This window comes from Dendrobates tinctorius, unplaced genomic scaffold (assembly GCF_039654945.1).
Source record: "Dendrobates tinctorius isolate UK_male_01 unplaced genomic scaffold, ASM3965494v1 ptg000003l, whole genome shotgun sequence".
NCBI lineage: Eukaryota > Metazoa > Chordata > Amphibia > Anura > Dendrobatidae > Dendrobates > Dendrobates tinctorius.
In genome coordinates, this window is record NW_027361671.1 from 25,285,232 (window position 1) to 25,297,554 (window position 12,323).

The following is a 12,323-nucleotide window of genomic DNA, read 5'->3' on the forward strand; positions in this document are numbered from 1 at the left end:
GATTTGTACCTTTCCTGGTCAGGGCTGTGATGGGCGCCACTCGGGTGGAAAAGTTAGGAATGAATTGTCTGTAGTAGTTGGCGAAGCCCAGGAATCGCTGCATGGCCTTCAGCCCAGACGGACGAGGTCACCTGAGTACAGCCGATAACTTCTCCGGATCCATTTTCAATCCTGTGGAGGAAACAATGTAACCAAGGAAAGGCAAAGAGGATTGTTCAAAGAGGCATTTCTCGGGGGTGTGGCCTGGCTCTTGCTGTGTGAGGAAGCAGAAGTTTGGAGCTCCTGCATAGATCCTCAAAACAAGCGACCAAAAGCAACATTTGAGATTCACAAACATTATCTATAGGCTCCTGCTCAAAAGCCTGCACTACAAGGATCAAAATAAGACAAATACAGGGTCTCTAGCCCGCAGGGGACCAGAGATATCTGCTTCGGAAGACAGTGGTGCTTCCTCAGCCCGTGAGTGATAACCGCAACTGACCTTGCCATCTTTAAGCTGAGGATACCGAGCACGAGACCCATCTCCCAAGACCAGAGGCAGATCCATCCCGTAATTATCACAAGCACAGCAACTGGAGCCTCCATACTTACCGGTCAGTCAACAGTCTCAGCTTCAGCGTTATCTTCTGACACTGAAAAGTAGCCCCATATAAGGAAGTACTGCTTTCTGCTCTTGAGTGGGAAACCCCGGGCCGGGAAGAAGGAGCCGGCCATTACATTCAAGCTCACAGAGCGATGTCAGACTCACTGCCTGTCGGTGTCTCTTAGGCTCCCATCACACATAGCGATCTTGCTAGCGAGATCGCTGCTGAGTCACAATTTTTGTGACGCAACAGCGATCTCACCAGCGAGATCGCTGTGTGTGACACTGACCAGCGACCGGCCCCCCTGCCGGATCGCTAAACATTGTTGGAATGCCCTGGACATTTCTTTGATCGCTGGTCTTCCACTGACCAGCACGCATCGCTGCGTGTGACAGGTGGGAGACCAGCGATCAGCACGCTGGTAACTAAGGTAAACATCGGGTTTTAAAGCAGCACGCGTCACTTAGAAACTCAATGTGTACCTTAGTAACCAGCGCGCTGATGCAGGGAGCTGGTAACCAAGGTACACATCGGGTTTCTAAGTGATGCGTGCTGCTTAGAAACCCGATGTGTACCTTAGTTACCAGCACCCTGCATCAGGCGCTGGTAACTAACGTGCTCAGCGTCGCTGGTGCTGATCGCTGGTGAAGCTGTCTGCTTGACAGCTCACCAGTGATCATGTAGCCACTCACCAGCGATCCTGACAAGTTGATATTGTTGTCGGGATCGCTGGTGAGTCGCTATGTGTGACGGGGCCCTTACAGTTTCAGTCAGGGCTCACTGATCTAATTGTTTTGTCTCCACACTGTGCCCAGTGACCTGCGACGGTCGAGTGACATTAACTCTCACAGTACTGTGCTCGCAGTCTGCGCACTATAGTGCACTCCCCCACAAAGCTTCTGACTGGTGAAAGCCTTATGTCTTGGTCTAAGATAACAGGGGGAGTGGAGAAGAAGTTCAGGAGTCTGAGAACTGACTCCCCTCCATACTTTAACCCCATAATTCAATTTAGCCCACATTGATGAGGTTTTTTTTCTTTCCCTTTTTTCTCCTTTTTTTTATTCTTTCACTTAAAGCTCAAAGTGACTGTACTAATGCAGCGTTCTCCTGCCACTTAGTGCCCCTTCTGGAAACTATGCCTGTTGCACATATTGCTCATAATCGAATGCAATAGAGAAATGACTTTGTAGGTCTTCTTGTTTTCGCTTTTATTAAAGTCCGAGCCACCACCATTATCTCCTGACCGTATACGATACTTCTCCTTTTAATATATACATATCTTTGAAATGGCATCATGGGGCCCTCCATAGCACAATCAGCTGCTGATAAGCTGAAGTCATATGCTAGGGGCAATAATTCAACGACAATGCAGAAGTCCCCTACTGGATCAGCTCAGGGTGAGGTATCAGTTTCACAAGAAACAGAGAGTATGGATACAGAACTCACCCTGAAACAAGCATCTGCACAATTGATGACTGCCACCCAGGGCAGTACAGCCTCCCTGACAGGGAAAATTGAGGAGGTTAAGACAGATCTGGGACTTCTCCGTAATGATATGTCAAGTTTGGGAGACAAAATCCGACAGGCGGAGGATAGAATCTCGAGTCTTGATGACCAAACAGCACCTTTGCCTGAGCGTATTAGAGTATTGGAACAAAAAATGGAGTTGTACGTACAAAAGCATGACAATCTTAAGAACAGACTGAGGTGAAACAATATCCGCATTGTTGAATTGCCGGAAAGGGCTGAAGGGAATAACCCAAGTGATTTTGTGGAAAGATGGATCCGTACTCTGTTTCCGGACGCCACCTTTTCTGCTGCTTACGCGGTGGAGAGGGCACACCACATACCTGGGAAACCGAATCCACCTGGAGCTCCTCCTAGACCCCTGCTGGCCAAATTTCTTAACTGGAAGGACAGAGACTATATCCTGCAATTGGCACAAAAGGCCCAAGTAATTAAACATGATAACACTACTGTGATGTTCTCCCGGATTTCTCAGCAGATTTGAAGAAGCGAAGAGCCTCATTTACATCGGTCAGGAAGTGTCTTAAAAGTGATAATGTAATTTACTCGATGGCATACCCTGCCAGGCTTAGGGTCGTGGATGGTGAGAGAGTAATTTTCTTTCAGAACCTGGCAGAGGCGGAAGAGTGGATCTCCAAGAGAGAAAGACTCCATAAGTAGTAATGATAATATACAGTATGTCAATATAATGATCTATATGTGTTTCTGAACTAAGCTGCTACAATGGCTAATGATTACATTTCTAATACTTTTTGTACCTATAGGACTTGGCCAGAAAGGGTAATGATTACATCTCTAATACTGTGTGTTACTACAGGACTTTGCCAGAAATAGTAAGGATAATACTTGAGGGGGCGGGGCCTAGCTCTTGATGTGAGAAGTCGGGTGGCTGTGCTTCTCTGCCACCATTAGCCTCAATTATCCTGCACAGAGCCCGAACCAGCTAATTCCTTTACCAGGATCAGATGTCTGAAGGTCCCAGGAGTCAGGGGCGAGCTTCTGCCAGACTCAGAGAGACAGACATGGGCCGCAAAAGGCAGAAAGATGCCGGAGCCTGCAGCAGTGCCCCAGTCCAAGATGGTGCAGAGAGAGAGGAGGAGGCGGGAAGAAGAAACACAGCCTATGCACAGAGGCTGGAAGTCTCAGCCCGGCTGAACAGGTATGTGAGGGGCATGGAGACAGATGAAGAAGGAAATGGAGGGAGTGAGAAGCACAGAGATGAGGAGGAAGACGATGAGGAGATGCCTGTGCTGAATGCAGAGCTAGAGCAGCAGGAAGAGGGGGATGGTGACACTGTGCAGGCAGCTGAAAGTGCAGATGTAGCAGAGCCCACCCTGCGGGATGTATTCCAAGCTGTCTTATACTGCAAGACTACCTTAACTGCTCTGACAAAGCAGGTGAATTGCCTAAAAGAGGATTTGGGAGGCTTAAAAACATCTATGCAGAAAGTTACAGCCAGATTAACTGAGGTGGAGGACAGAGTTGGTGTAACAGAAGATCACTTAACCTCAGTGCAAAAGACACAACAACAGCACACTCAGAGGATCACGGTAGTAGCCAATAAAAATGATGACCTGGAAAACCGGTCACGTAGGAACAATTAGCGCATAGTGGGCATCCCTGAGAGAGCTGAGGGTGCTGACTCCACAGCCTTTATTGAAACCTGGCTGCTGGACAAGTTTGGTGCTGATAACTTGTCGAGAGTGTTTGCGGTGGAGCGTGCCCATCGCGTACCCACGAGACCCCCAGTGCCGGGAGATGGACCTCGCACGATGCTAGCCAGAATCCTGAATTGCAGAGACAGGGACACTATCTTACGAAAGGCTGGAAAGTTGACAGATCTTAACCTGGCGGGCAAACGAATCGAAATATACCCGGATTACTCTGCCGAGGTGCAAAAGTTACGACTGCGGTATGGCGAAGTGAAGAAACAGCTCCGCTCTTTGCATTTGAAATACTCTACAATTTATCCTGCTAAACTAAGAGTGGAAGCTTTTGGAAAGGTCATTTTTTTCCCGTCACCGGTTGAGGCTGCTTCGTGGTTGGAGCTCAACCGGAGCAAATTGAGAGAAGATAATGGCAATATGACCACATGACCCTGCTAGACTGATCACTGGACAGGGTCGTGGCCCTGCTTTACTCTGCAAAATAGGAGCGCAGAGGAGGGGAGAACTCCCCACTGGGATCTATGTATTATGGTTAATTGTTTGACTAATGGTTCGGGTCTATGCATACTGTTGACAATATGGCGGAGAGGCTGCCAATGATGGAGGAGGACACGACGCATGTTGAAGTGCGGAATACTGAGACGTTGCTCAGGTTCTGTGAGTTCCCACTCTCACATTGGGGAGAGAGTGACAACTGCAAAAGGGGAAGGGTGGGGGGAGGGGAAGCGGAGAGGGATGGGGGGAGGTGGGTGGGGCGTATATGTAGGGAGATGGGGGTTTTCATGCTGTTTGACCGGGTATGATTGGGACCACAATGTAATGATGTTACTTGATGATGATGGATTGTTCTTTCTAATGCACAATGAGTAACCGTACTGTTCGGATGTTAAGTTGGAATGTATGTGGTATATCTGATAAGGTTAAGAGGGCGGCTGTTCTGAATCATATCAAATCCTGTGAACCTATGATCGCGTGCTTGCAGGAGACACATCTCACGAGAGACACTATGCACTGGTTGTCAAGAGCCTGGATGCTAAAGACATACCATTCTACCTATTCCTCGTACTCCAGGGGGGTGTCAGTCCTAATACACAAAAACACACGTTATGAAGAGCTGGAAGTGCATGTAGACAGTGAAGGGCAGTATGTATGGATTGCTTGCAGATTGTTCGGACACAAAATGATTTTAGTGGCTTTATATATCCCTCCACCTTACTCTAAAAAGAAACTACAAGCAGTACTGGAACTGACAGGCAGATGGGGGGAGACTCCATTGTTGATTATGGGAGATGTTAACAACACTATGAATGATTATTGGGATAAAGTATGACCGGCAGGTACGGTAGCTGGACCGGACAGGATGACTGCCTTTGGCACGTATGTAGGGGAACTTTTCTGGTAGATCTGTGGAGAGTACGAAATGAGGGTAAGAGGACTTTTTCATGTCATTCGGCAACACATGGAACACTCTCGAGGATAGACCTGGCTTTGGGGGATACCGCTATGGACGGGATGGTGGGGGAGGTGGAATACCTACAGAGGACTCTCTCGGATCATGGTCCTGTGGTGGTCACGCTTCTGGTGAGATCTGCTCAGGGTCAGAGGGGAGGCTGGCGTCTTCACCTGACGTGGCTTAAAGTGGTGGATATGGGTGGCATAACCAAAGAGCTAGAGCACTTCTTCCAAATGAACGAAGGGAGTACTGAGGCCACAACGGTATGGGATGCCATAACGGTATGGGATGCCATGAAGGCGTTTACGAGGGGACTTTTTATAAGTGAGATTGCCAGGTGTAAGACCAAAACTAAATTGGCAGACCAACAAATAAAGGATGACCTGACAAGAGCGGAGGCAGACATGATTTTGGCGCCAACGAGTGAAGCTCACAATAGACTAAAATTGGCTCAGGAGGCAGTTGATAAACTGCACATGATGCAAGCTGAGAGGAAAAGGGCATTTCAGCAAGCCCAATTCTTTGAAGAAGGAGAGAGAGTGGGTCACTTGTTGGCCGTGATTTCTGCGGCACAGAGGGAGTCTTCCAGGGTGTATAAACTGAGAGATCAAACAGGGGCGACTCTGACAGACACAAAGGACATACTGGAGGTCTTCAAGACATATTACATGGCACTGTACACTTCGAGAGCACGGGACACAGAGGGGGATGTGGAGAATTTTTTGGAAGGCATTTCACTACCTAAATTGTCTGAGGAAGATAGGTTGAGGTTGGAAGAACCTGTGAGTGTGAGGGAGGTGGAATGTGCAATACTGTCTATGCCCAATAACAAATCACCGGGAGCTGATGGTCTACCTGGGGAGGTGTACAGGGAGTTAGTGGAACTGCTGGCTCCGAAATTGAAATCTGTGTTTGAAGAGGCTTTAGTGACGGGGGCACTGCCGAGATCAATGGAGGAAGCGGTGATAGTAGTTCTGCCGAAGGAGGGAAAAGATCCCATGGATGCGGAGTCGTACAGGCCCATTTCGTTGTTGACAACAGATGTCAAAATACTCGCTAAGATCCTGGCCACCCGGCTCACCGGGGTTGCGCATACCATTATACACGAGGACCAGTCGGGCTTTATGTCTAACCGCTCCACGGCTGTTAACTTAAGAAGATTATTTCTTAATATGCAACTGCCTGCTGATAATGGTGGCAGGAGAATAGTGATGTCATTGGACGCTAGAAAAGCATTTGATAGCGTGGAATGGCAATACTTATGGAAAATCATGGGACTGATGGGATTCGGCCCCGCGTTCATGGCCTGGGTGAAGTTATTGTACTCATCCCCAAAGGCGGGAGTTAAGGTGAATGGAGAACAGTCCGGGATGTTTGACTTGCATAGGGGCACAAGGCAGGGGTGTCCGCTGTCCCCGCTATTGTTCGCGGTGGCAGTGGAGCCCCTGGCGGCCAAGATCAGAGCTGAGAGGGGAGTGGTCGGATTTAAATTTGGGAAGCTGGAAGAAAAAGTATCATTGTATGCCGACGACATCCTGTTGTTTTTGGAAAGTGCAGGAGAGACACTGGGGTGCACGATGGATGTAATTAAACAATTTGGAAGCATTTCGGGACTGGAGATAAATTGGCACAAGTCTTACGTCATGGCTGTGGATAGAGCAATAGAAGAGGAGGAGATAGATAGGAGGGGGAAACAACTCCAGCTGGTTTCACAGTTTAGATACCTAGGGATATGGGTAGCTCTTCCACCGATTCACAGATCTGAATTTGGTTCCTCTGCTAGAGAAATTTAAAGGGAAAATAGGTGCATGGTGCAAATTGGCTTTAACGGTAACGGGTAGAACTAACCTGATTAAGATGGTCCTTATGCCACAACTAATGTACATTTTGCACAATTCGCCGATATGGCTACCAAAAAATGGTTTCGGGGCATTGATTCTATCTTCAGATCCTTGATATGGGGCAAGAGGCAGGCACGGATTAAATTTGGAACTCTGCAAAAAGGGAAGGAAGAGGGAGGATTGGCCGCACCAAGTCCATGGGTCTATTTCTTGGCAGTACAGGGCCAGCATGTCAGGGGGTGGAGAGAGCTCGATTGTGGAGGAGCAGCTCACCGGGTGCTGGTACATGTGACGGGGAGACGCCCACTTATCCAGAGTCTAGAGGATGGTACCTTTAAGAAACTGGGAGCACCATATCCTACCATAGGCATGATTCAGAAGGTATGGGACACCATTAAAAGGATCAGAGGGGTGGATGAGCTGACTAGGTACTCACCGGTGTGGGACAATGAGCATCTGCCGGAACTTAATAAGCTGCGTCAGATATGTGTGCCAGCTGCAGAGTGGAACGGACCTGAAGACCTTTGAGACATTGAGAGAGGAATTTGATTTGCCTTCGGTTTGGGGGTTTCAATACTATATGCTTCGACATGCTTGGAGGGCACAGTGTAGATTGGGAGCCATGACAGTTCAGGGCGACATTGTACTAGACTTTGTGTGTATGAAGGGACGGACGAGGGGAGTTACATCGAGCATATATCATGATCTACTACACTCTTATCTGAGGGACAATCACCTCACTGCAAAGAGTAAATGGGAAAGGGAGGTGGGTACCCTCACAACAGAACAATGGGAGGCTATTCTTGAATATGTCCCGAAGATCTCTCTAAGCGAGCAGGCACGGCTCTCCCAATTATATGTAATACATAGAACATACAAAACACCGCTGGTCCTATTCAAGGCGGGCTTGAGGGGAGACTCTAGCTGCCCTAGATGTGGCACAGACGAGGCCGGACTGTTACATATGTTATGGTCGTGTCCGCGGCTGGTGGCATACTGGCTGGTCGTTATCAACAAAATTGAGAGAGCTTATGCATGTACGCTCGACAGGAATCCAGTGCTGTGTGTTTTGGGGGAGGTGGATGGGATACCTGTCTCAGAACATTACAAGGTGGCAATAGCGAGGTTGCTGTATGTGGCACGCAAACTAATAGCACGAAAATGGAAGAATTCGGAACCCCCCACTAGGAGGGAATTTATTGCTCAGACACGTACGGTAATGCATTTAGAGGAAAGCATTTACAGGCGAAGGCATGGTGAAGGAACTTTCGAAAAAATATGGTCCGCCTGGTTGGCGGTGATATGATTGCTAAGACTCTCAAGTATGCCCGGCATAAGGAGTATTGGGGGAGGGGGGGATGGCTTTGATTGTATTATTACAAGATATGTGAATTGTTACATGTATATTGATATCCACTGTTTATTGTTTAAAATCTTTTGAAACCTAAATAACAATAACTGGTTAAAAAAAAAAAAAAAAAAAAGGATAATACTTGATCATGTGGTGATCTATTGGGTGCCATAAATGAGTTACTAAAATGGCTGGTAGCTGTATTTCTAATACTATTGATTTAAGTATAATTTTAATAAGATGTTTTTGTATCGGTTGTCTGATGCGGTTGTATCCTTCCGCCCCCCACTCCTCCTGGATACCTTACTCTGCGGAATTATTGTGATGTAGGTTGCAAGGAATAGATATGTGGCCATTCTACATAGGTGCTTGGATCCCTGTTCTTCCGGGAGGGGAATGGATATTATAGAGCTTTATGGGAGGGTGGCAGGGATGTCCAATACTGGGGCATCGGTGCAGCACTCCCTGGTCCGGAAACTCAGTTACCCTTTGGGTCTAGTAAAAACTTGGTGATAAGACCAATCCAGGGATACTCCTTTTTGGGATGAGGGAATTGGGGGAACAAGATTTTATGATATGCATTAAATCCGGTACATTTATTATTGGTGGTTCGGATTGGGTATAGGAGGAGATGGAAATTTTTCTTATGCCAATGCTTCAGTTCGAAGAAGTTCATGGGCATCTCTTGTTTTGTTTGGATGGCCACTATTGGTCAAGAATTTTATGTTTAATTGTTAATTCAATTAAAAACCAGCATTGCACCTATATTTCATTATCTGGGGAGGTTCTCTGCGGGATGGAGCTGAATACTCCAGTAGTGAATATTGCCATGTATACAGATTTTCCACGAGGTCTATATGGCATCACTTAAACTACTTTCATGGAATATTAGGGGGTTGGGGAGTGCTGGGAAGCGGAATATGGTGTTTTCACAGATACGTAAAGTGCATGCGCAGATAGTATGTCTTCAGGAAACCCACTTGACGCCAGATACTATATCGAGAACGAACAAGCCCTGGATACAATGGCAGAAACAAGCCACACATACGTCCTATTCTAGGGAGGTAACCGTTATGGTACATAGATCCTTGAGATGGTCTGTCCAAGTGATCAAGAAAAACCCAGAGGGTAGATTCATTTTTATATACGAATTCATAGACATGGTGCCTTATATGTTAATTAATATTTACAAACCCCCACCGGGTAAATTGGAAGTGCCTCCGCAGGCTGCGATTTTTGTGTCACACTATCCTGATGCCAAAATGGTGTGTATGGGTGATTTCAATATGGTTCTTATTACTTATTTGGATAGAATGAGAGCTATGAGCTCTGGAACTGATGGCCACAACACTATGGTGTTGGAAGCTTTTGTAAAGGAAACGGGCTGGATTGATTTATGGAGACAGCAACACCCTCTTAAGAAAGAATTCTCCTGTTATACACCGGCTGTTCGCTGTTTGTCCAGAATTGATCGCGCATTTGGGAATAATACTGCACTATCAGATTTACGTGAGATTGAGTATCTTCCTAGGGCAATATCAGATCACGCTCCATTGGTGATGTGCGTTCATCTAGGAGGTTTTGATAGATTTAAGAGATTTCGTATACACCCATTTTGGTTATCCCTTATAGGGGAACAAGATGTCTTTATAGCAGACCATGTTGAATTCCCGGATAAATTGGTTATGTGGGAAGGGGAGGGAGTATTTGATACATCTGCAGGAAAAAGCCCAGAGGAGACACTTTTTCACTAAGCAAACCTATCTTGAGTTGGGTAACCAATCAAGTAAATTCCTAGCATACATAGTCCAACAGAATCAAATATCCCCATCTATATTATCCATTAATACGAAGGAGGGAACCCTGCTGCTCAGATCTGATCAAATTGCAAACAGATTTAAAAAACATTTTAGAGAGCTGTACACCTCCCAACTGAATCATACTACAGAAGAAATTGATGAGTATTTAGGCCAGATAGAGTTTCCTAAACTTTCTCATGAAGATCGGGCATTTCTGGACAAGGAGATCACTCTGGAGGAAATTCAGGAGGCAGTCATGTCTCTTTCTAATGGGAAAACTCCGAGACCTGATGGCATGCATATAGAACTATATAACAAATATCTAGACCAGGTTGGGCCAATTCTGATGAAAACTCTTTCTGAGGCACTTGAAAAACGCTTGCTTCCTCAGTCCTTTTACAATGCCACTATTGTGGTCATCCCAAAGCTTGATAAGCCTGCTGAGGAGTGTGGTTCTTATCGTCCCATATCCTTACTTAACTCTGACTATAAAATTCTCACAAAATTAATAGCCAATAGACTCAAAACAGTAATATTGAGTATCATACATGACGACCAATCCGGCTTTATGTCGGGAAGATCCACCTCCTCTAATATTAGAAGAGTGCAAGTTCTGACTCAGATTGGCCATAAATATAAAAGGCCCTGGGCGATAGCCTCTTTAGATACTGCAAAGGCCTTTGATTCACTGGAGTGGAGATTTTTGCATCGGGTACTCCTGAAATTTGGTTTCACCGATAGGTTTTGTAGATGGATTGAATTACTTTATCGTATGCCGAGAGCTAATATACTGGTGAATGGCATTTTGTCGGAGTATTTTGATCTGGGCAGAGAAACTAGACAGAGATGCCCACTATCCCCAATACGCTTTGCTATTTGGGATTGAGCCAGTTGCACTTAGAATTAGACAAGATGTTTTGGTGGAGGGAATTAACATAAATTCTAAAGGTACTGTCACACTGAGCGATACCGCTAGCAATATCGCTATAACTTCCTGTGGAGAGACGAGCGACGAGCGTGGAGCCGGGCGGGAGGACGCAGGATCGCCTAGTGTGACAGGTAAGTAGCGACCCCCGTCCACAGCGATGTCGCTGGTGAGATCTGCCTGTGTGACAGTTCACTAGCGACCATATCGCTGGTCGGGATCGCTGGTACATCGCTAAGTAGACAAGGTGGGATTGTATGCTGATGATCTAGTACTATTCCTGGGGGGAAATTGAACGGTCCGTTCCTAGAGCAATTGAGCTGATTAATAGTTTTGGCGAATTATCGGGCCTCAAAATTAATTGGAGTAAATCTGTAGTTATGCCACTGCTTAATAATATAACTGAAGCTACGCTATCCGGTTTACAAGTAGTTTCCAAATTTAAATATTTAGGCATCATAATTAATCAAAACCTGATTGGTGACCTTAGGGACAATATATACCCTCTGGAGGATATGATGAGGAAGAAGTTTGAGATATGGTCCCGACTTCCCCTATCTGTAGCGGGTAGGACTGGATTAATGAAAACGATAATTCTCCCAAAGTGTTTATATATGCTAGAACATATATCAATTCGGGTCCCTAAGGGTTTCTTTGGGAAGCTGCATAGCTTGAAGGCAACGTTTATATGGGGCTCATCCAGAACTAAATTAAGTATTAGCTCCCTGCAGAGACCTAAAAATAAGGTGATACGCAGTGCCTGACTTCTTTTTATATTATCTAGCTGGTCAATTACGTTATCTTAAATGTTGGCTAACTCAAGATGGATTCAATAGTGCAGAATCTCATCTCATTTAGATGGACATAGGCAATAATAGAAGGTTCATACAGACCATCCCAAGGCTTGCTGTTTGCACATAATTTAACAATACAGGTCTGGCGAGAGAGTAAGCATACTGTACAGTTTTACCGATCAAGTGGGGGAGACTCGAATATGGGATAATCCTGAATTTTCGCAACTTCAGAATTTGCAAGATCCAAATATCTGGAAGCAATATGGAGTAGTGTCGCTCAATCAGATTTTTGAAAATCAAACCTTATTATCATTTGAACAATTTCATGTGAGGTTTGGGATTCCCCATAGAGACTGTTATATTTATCTGCAGCTGAGACATG